At 43.1% G+C, this 7,594-nt stretch overlaps 3 non-coding genes across 3 annotated transcripts; all 3 read right to left on the bottom strand.

Moving 5' to 3' along the window:
• Positions 1–1,373: 1,373 nt before the first annotated feature.
• On the bottom strand, positions 1,374–1,446 carry TRNAI-UAU (transfer RNA isoleucine (anticodon UAU)). The gene has a single exon. It is a non-coding gene; the product is annotated as a tRNA-Ile (tRNA).
• A 3,602-nt stretch (positions 1,447–5,048) lies between these two features.
• TRNAT-UGU (transfer RNA threonine (anticodon UGU)) lies at positions 5,049–5,121 on the bottom strand. Its single transcript has one exon. It is a non-coding gene; the product is annotated as a tRNA-Thr (tRNA).
• Positions 5,122–6,886: 1,765 nt separating this feature from the next.
• Positions 6,887–6,959, bottom strand: TRNAT-UGU (transfer RNA threonine (anticodon UGU)). The gene has a single exon. It is a non-coding gene; the product is annotated as a tRNA-Thr (tRNA).
• Between the last annotated feature and the right edge of the window lie 635 nt (positions 6,960–7,594).

The raw sequence follows: 7,594 nt of genomic DNA, 5'->3' as shown, positions 1-7,594 counted from the left end.
GTGCACTTCGGGCTGCCTTGAGTGCAAGGGTATCTGCCTTATGTTCAGGAGAGCTGATGTGCATAAAGGGATATCTTCCTCCAACTATCATAGGAGATTTTTTAGAGTCAAGCCTGCGCTAGAATGCGCTTGCGCATGCGTATTGCTTGCGAGACGCTGTTGTAGTTAGAAAAGGGCTAGGAGCCCCGTCCATTTCACGTTGGTGTCTTTCATTGGTTCGTGGGCTTCCCTGTTAAAATCTGCTTGCTTTCGTTAGTGGAAGGCATGCATACGTCATGCCTTTTCCGGTGGTTAGCCCTCCTTGAGCGCAGCGACCAAGTACTGAAAACAAAGGAGGCTCGCTGTTTTCCATCTGGTTTGTGGACTACTTTTTCTCTTTTTTTTCACAGCACAATCTCGTTTTACAGAAGTCGAGCTCATTGCATGACATCAACCCTGTTACATAATTAATTGAACTTTTGCCGGTTACATAAATAATTGCACTTTTGCCGATAGGTTTCAATATGAGTGAACTGTAGCAGCACGATTGCGCTCATTATTTACATTTAATGAGTCAAGAAAAGTCTGGTTGGGAGTTTACAACTGCTAATAGCTCTATCTCGGAGAAATGCCAGACATGTTGTATTGCAATTGCTTGTTTACTCTTTGTATCTGTGCTGCAAATTGTAGCACACCACATGCAAAGAGGCAGTGACATGGAGAAATAAAGACATCTGTTCGCCTTACACCAGCCTCGGGTAGGCGCAACATTGTGGCACAAAACCATGACTGTATGTTTTTATAAATATGGGTTTACATCAAAATCCATGTGTGGATGTATGAGAAAAACATGTACCACCCGTGGAAAAAATACCTGACGCAAAGTAAAGCATGGCAGAGCAAGGTGCTGTGTGCTGTTACCTTTTCTTAACATGTGCATGGCTTTGTAAATACCAAAAAACAAATTGTGTTAATGCTGAAATGAAAAAGTGATGCAACCCGATGCAAAATCGGTTTAAACATGGGCCTAAATATACACTAACATTCCGGACCCAAAAAAAGAACAAGTTAAAATCTCACAGTGAAATCAGGATGATATTAAAAAAATGACATGTGCATTGGAAAGGAAGTGGCTGAAGGGGCACCAAAGCCAACGACCAAGTCAAGAATGATATTTTGGGATGTCACACTCTAAACATCCCCCATACTCACACAAGTCAATTGTATGACCCTGTAGGAGTCTTGTGTTTGTCATTCCATTGACACTGTGTGTAATGCCCCCCTTTCTTGCGTGCTTTGCCCTGTGTCGCCTTTGTTTTTCTATCTTGAAAAGAATATTTGTAGTGAGGCTCCCCAATGAACTAAAAAGTGTTGTTAAATCCAAAATGTTTGTGAGGCCCCAGTGAGATTTGAACTCACGACCCCTGGTTTATAAGACCAGTGCTCTAACCCCTGAGCTATGGAGCCAGGAGCTTGACAGGATGCCGTGCTGGGGACTATATGAAGGAGCAGAGCATACCTGAGTTACAATGGAATCAGCAGGAGAGAGGATTGTGTGAGTCTGAGAAAGAAAAGGGGCATAGCTTCAAACCTGAATCTGGCATAGCTTTCCAAGGCTACTATTGGCAGTGATTGTGTATTTTAAAAAGGTAGTAAATTTGTATCCTTTCAAGGAGTACATCTATGGGTGCAGATTTGCTACTTTTTTGGTAAACTGATCACTAATTGGAATATTTAGAAAGAAGGGACGCAGTGCAGCACAGCGAGCAAAGTTCCTTTGTGCGTCACTCGAAGAGAGCAGAACTGAGACATATCTTCACAGAAATGGTGCAGTTCTGCACTTTGTCTATGCAAAGGTGCACTTCGGGCTGCCTTGAGTGCAAGGGTATCTGCCTTATGTTCAGGAGAGCTGATGTGCATAAAGGGATATCTTCCTCCAACTATCATAGGAGATTTTTTAGAGTCAAGCCTGCGCTAGAATGCGCTTGCGCATGCGTATTGCTTGCGAGACGCTGTAGTAGTTAGAAAAGGGCTAGGAGCCCCGTCCATTTCACGTTGGTGTCTTTCATTGGTTCGTGGGCTTCCCTGTTAAAATCTGCTTGCCTTTGTTAGTGGAAGGCATGCATACGTCATGCCTTTTCCGGTGGTTAGCCCTCCTTGAGCGCAGCGACCAAGTACTGAAAACAAAGGAGGCTCGCTGTTTTCCATCTGGTTTGTGGACTACTTTTTCTCTTTTTTTTCACAGCACAATCTCGTTTGACAGAAGTCGAGCTCATTGCATGACATCAACCCTGTTACATAATTAATTGAACTTTTGCCGATTACATAGATAATTGCACTTTTGCCGATAGGTTTCAATATGAGTGAACTGTAGCAGCACGATCGCGCTCATTATTTACATTTAATGAGTCAAGAAAAGTCTGGTTGGGAGTTTACAACTGCTAATAGCTCTATCTCGGATAAATGCCAGACATGTTGTATTGCAAGTGCTTGTTTACTCTTTGTATCTGTGCTGCAAATTGTAGCACACCACATGCAAAGAGGCAGTGACATGGAGAAATAAAGACATCTGTTCGCCTTACACCAGCCTCGGGTAGGCGCAACATTGTGGCACAAAACCATGACTGTATGATTTTGTAAATATGGGTTTACATCAAAATCCATGTGTGGATGTATGAGAAAAACATGTACCACCCGTGGAACACCTACCTGACGCAAAGTACAGCATGGCAGAGCAAGGTGCTGTGTGCTGTTACCTTTTCTTAACATGTGCATGGCTTTGTAAATACCAAAAAACGAATTGTGTTAATGCTGCATTGAAAAAGTGATGCAACCCGATGCAAAATCTGTTTAAACATGGGCCTAAGTATACACTTACATTCCGGACCCAAAAAAAAGAACAAGTTAAAATCTCACAGTGAAATCAGGATGATATTAAAAAAATGACATGTGCATTGGAAAGGACGTGGCTGAAGGGGCACGAAAGCCAACGACCAAGTCAAGTCAAGAATGATATTTTGGCATGTCACACTCTAAACATCCCCCATACTCACACAAGTCAATTGTATGACCCTGTAGGAGTCTTGTGTTTGTCATTCCACTGACACTGTGTGTAATGCCCCCTTTCTTGCGTGCTTTGCCCTGTGTCGCCTTTATTTTTCTATCTTGAAAAGAATATTTGTAGTGAGGCTCCCCAATGAACTAAAAAGTGCTGTTAAATCCAAAATGTTTGTGAGGCCCCAGTAAGATTTGAACTCACAACCCATGGTTTATAAGACCAGTGCTCTAACCCCTGAGATATGGAGCAAGGAGCTTGTCAGGATGCCCTGCTGGGGACTATATGAAGGAGCAGAGCATACCTGAGTTACAATGGAATCAGCAGGAGAGAGGATTGTGTGAGTCTGAGAAAGAAAAGGGGCATAGCTTCAAACCTGAATCTGCCATAGCTTTCCAAGGCTACTATTGACAGTTTTTGTGTATTTTAAAAAGGTAGTAAATTTGTTTCCATTCAAGGAGTACATCTATGGGTGCAGATTTGCTACTTTTTTGGTAAACTGATCACTAATTGGAATATTTAGAATGAAGGGACGCAGTGCAGCACAGCGAGCAAAGTTCCTTTGTGCGTCACTCGAAGAGAGCAGAACTGAGACATATCTTCACAGAAATGGTGCAGTTCTGCTCTTTGTCTATGCAAATGTGCACTTCGGGCTGCCTTGAGTGGAAGGGTATCTGCCTTATGTTCAGGAGAGCTGATGTGCATAAAGGGATATCTTCCTCCAACTATCCTAGGAGATTTTTTAGAGTCAAGCCTGCGCTAGAATGCGCTTGCGCATGCGTATTGCTTGTGAGACGCTGTAGTAGTTAGAAAAGGGCTAGGAGCCCCGTCCATTTCACGTTGGTGTCTTTCATTGGTTCGTGGGCTTCCCTGTTAAAATCTGCTTGCTTTCGTTAGTGGAAGGCATGCATACGTCATGCCTTTTCCGGTGGTTAGCCCTCCTTGAGCGCAGCGACCAAGTACTGAAAACATAGGAGGCTCGCTGTTTTCCATCTGGTTGGTGGACTACTTGTTCTCTTTTTTTCACAGCACGATCTCGTTTGACAGAAGTCGAGCTCATTGCATGACATCGACCCTGTTACATAATTGATTGAACTTTTGCTGGTTACATAGATAATTGCACTTTTGCCGATAGGTTTCAATATGAGTGAACTGTAGCTGCGCGATTGCGCTCATTATTTCCATTTAATGAGTCAAGAAAAGTCTGGTTGGGAGTTTACAACTGCTAATAGCTCTATCTCGGAGAAATGCCAGACCAGTTGTATTGCAAGTGCTTGTTTACTCTTTGTATCTGTTCTGCAAATTGCAGCACACCACATGCAAAGAGGCAGTAACATGGAGAAATAAAGACATCTGTTCTCCTTAAACCAGCCTCGGGGAGGCGCACCATTGTGGCACAAAACCATGACTGTATGTTTTTGTAAACATGGGTTTACATCAAAATCCATGTGTGGATGTACAAGAAAACCATGTACCACCTGTGGAACACCTACCTGACGCAAAGTAAAGCATGGCAGAGCAAGGTGCTGTGTGCTGTTACTTTTTCTTAACATGTGCATGGCTTTGTAAATACCAAAAAACGAATTGTGTTAATGCTGCATCGAAAAAGTGATGCAACCCAATGAAAAATCTGTTTAAACATGGGCCTAAATGTACACTTAAATTCCGGACCCGAAAAAAAGAACAAGTTAAAATCTCACAGTGAAATCAGGATGATATTAAAAAAATGACATGTGCATTGGAAAGGACGTGGCTGAAGGGGCACCAAAGCCAACGATCAAGTCTAGAATGATATTTTGGGATGTCACACTCTAAACATCCCCCATACTCACACAAGTCAATTGTATGACCCTGTAGGAGTCTTGTGTTTGTCATTCCACTGACACTGTGTGTAATGTCCCCCGTTCTTGCGTGCTTTGCCCTGTGTCGCCTTTGTTTTTCTATCTTGAAAAGAATATTTGTAGTGAGGCTCCCCAATGAACTAAAAAGTGTTGTTAAATCCCAAATGTTTGAGAGGCCCCAGTGAGATTTGAACTCACGACCCCTGGTTTACAAGACCAGTGCTCTAACCCCTGAGCTATGGAGCCAGGATCTTGTCAGGATGCCGTGCTGGGGACTATATGAAGGAGCAGAGCATACCTGAGTTACAATGGAATCAGCAGGAGAGAGGATTGTGTGAGTCTGAGAAAGAAAAGGGGCATAGCTTCAAACCTGAATCCGGCATAGCTTTCCAAGGCTACTATTGACAGTGATTGTGTATTTTAAAAAGGTAGTAAATTTGTATCCTTTCAAGGAGTACATCTATGGGTGCAGATTTGCTACTTTTTTGGTAAACTGATCACTAATTGGAATATTTAGAAAGAAGGGACGCAGTGCAGCACAGCGAGCAAAGTTCCTTTGTGCGTCACTCGAAGGAGAGCAGAACTGAGACATATCTTCACAGAAATGGTGCAGTTCTGCTCTTTGTCTATGCAAAGGTGCACTTCGGGCTGCCTTGAGTGCAAGGGTATCTGCCTTATGTTCAGGAGAGCTGATGTGCATAAAGGGATATCTTCCTCCAACTATCATAGGAGATTTTTTTAGAGTCAAGCCTGCGATAGAATGCGCTTGCGCATGCGTATTGCTTGCGAGACACTGTTGTACTTAGAAAAGGGCTAGGAGCCCCGTCCATTTCACGTTGGTGTCTTTCATTGGTTCGTGGGCTTCCCTGTTAAAATCTGCTTGCTTTCGTTAGTGGAAGGCATGCATACGTCATGCCTTTTCCGGTGGTTAGCCCGCCTTGAGCGCAGCAACCAAGTACTGAAAACAAAGGAGGCTCGCTGTTTTCCATCTGGTTTGTGGACTACTTTTTCTCTTTTTTTTCACAGCACAATCTCGTTTGACAGAAGTCGAGCTCATTGCATGACATCAACCCTGTTACATAATTAATTGAACTTTTGCCGATTACATAGATAATTGCACTTTTGCCGATAGGTTTCAATATGAGTGAACTGTAGCAGCACGATCGCGCTCATTATTTACATTTAATGAGTCAAGAAAAGTCTGGTTGGGAGTTTACAACTGCTAATAGCTCTATCTCGGAGAAATGCCAGACATGTTGTATTGCAAGTGCTTGTTTACTCTTTGTATCTGTGCTGCAAATTGTAGCACACCACATGCAAAGAGGCAGTGACATGGAGAAATAAAGACATCTGTTGGCCTTACACCAGCCTCGGGTAGGCGCAACATTGTGGCACAAAACCATGACTGTATGTTTTTGTAAATATGGGTTTACATCAAAATCCATGTGTGGATGTATGAGAAAAACATGTACCACCCGTGGAACACCTACCTGACGCAAAGTAAAGCATGGCAGAGCAAGGTGCTGTGTGCTGTTACCTTTTCTTAACATGTGCATGGCTTTGTAAATACCAAAAAACGAATTGTGTTAATGCTGCATTGAAAAAGTGATGCAACCCGATGCAAAATCGGTTTAAACATGGGCCTAAATATACACTTACATTCCGGACCCGAAAAAAAGAACAAGTTAAAATCTCACAGTGAAATCAGGATGATATTAAAAAAATGACATGTGCATTGGAAAAGACGTGGCTGAAGGGGCACCAAAGCCAACGACCAAGTCAAGAATGATATTTTGGGATGTCACACTCTAAACATCCCCCATACTCACACAAGTCAATTGCATGACCCTGTAGGAGTCTTGTGTTTGTCATTCCACTGACACTGTGTGTAATGCCCCCCTTTCTTGCGTGCTTTGCCCTGTGTCGCCTTTGTTTTTCTATCTTGAAAAGAATATTTGTAGTGAGGCTCCCCAATGAACTAAAAAGTGTTGTTAAATCCAAAATGTTTGTGAGGCCCCAGTGAGATTTGAACTCACGACCTCTGGTTTACAAGACCAGTGCTCTAACCCCTGAGCTATGGAGCCAGGAGCTTGTTGGGATGCCGTGCTGGGGACTATATGAAGGAGCAGAGCATACCTGAGTTACAATGGAATCAGCAGGAGAGAGGATTGTGTGAGTCTGAGAAAGAAAAGGGGCATAGCTTCAAACCTGAATCTGGCATAGCTTTCCAAGGCTACTATTGCCAGTGATTGTGTATTTTAAAAAGGTAGTAAATTTGTATCCTTTCAAGGAGTACATCTATGGGTGCAGATTTGCTACTTTTTTGGTAAGCTGATCACTAATTGGAATATTTAGAAAGAAGGGACGCAGTGCAGCACAGCCAGGAAAGTTCCTTTGTGCGTCACTCGAAGAGAGCAGAACTGAGACATATCTTCACAGAAATGGTGCAGTTCTGCTCTTTGTCTATGCAAAGGTGCACTTTGGGCTGCCTTGAGTGCAAGGGTATCTGCCTTATGTTCAGGAGAGCTGATGTGCATAAAGGGATATCTTCCTCCAACTATCATAGGAGATTTTTTAGAGTCAAGCCTGCGCTAGAATGCGCTTGCGCATGCGTATTGCTTGCGAGACGCTGTTGTACTTAGAAAAGGGCTAGGAGCCCCGTCCATTTCACGTTGGTGTCTTTCATTGGTTCGTGGGCTTCCCTGTTAAAATCTGCTTG

The sequence above is a fragment of the Pleurodeles waltl genome, unplaced genomic scaffold, assembly GCF_031143425.1.
Source record: "Pleurodeles waltl isolate 20211129_DDA unplaced genomic scaffold, aPleWal1.hap1.20221129 scaffold_39, whole genome shotgun sequence".
NCBI lineage: Eukaryota > Metazoa > Chordata > Amphibia > Caudata > Salamandridae > Pleurodeles > Pleurodeles waltl.
This window is presented reverse-complemented; position numbering and strand designations above follow the sequence as displayed.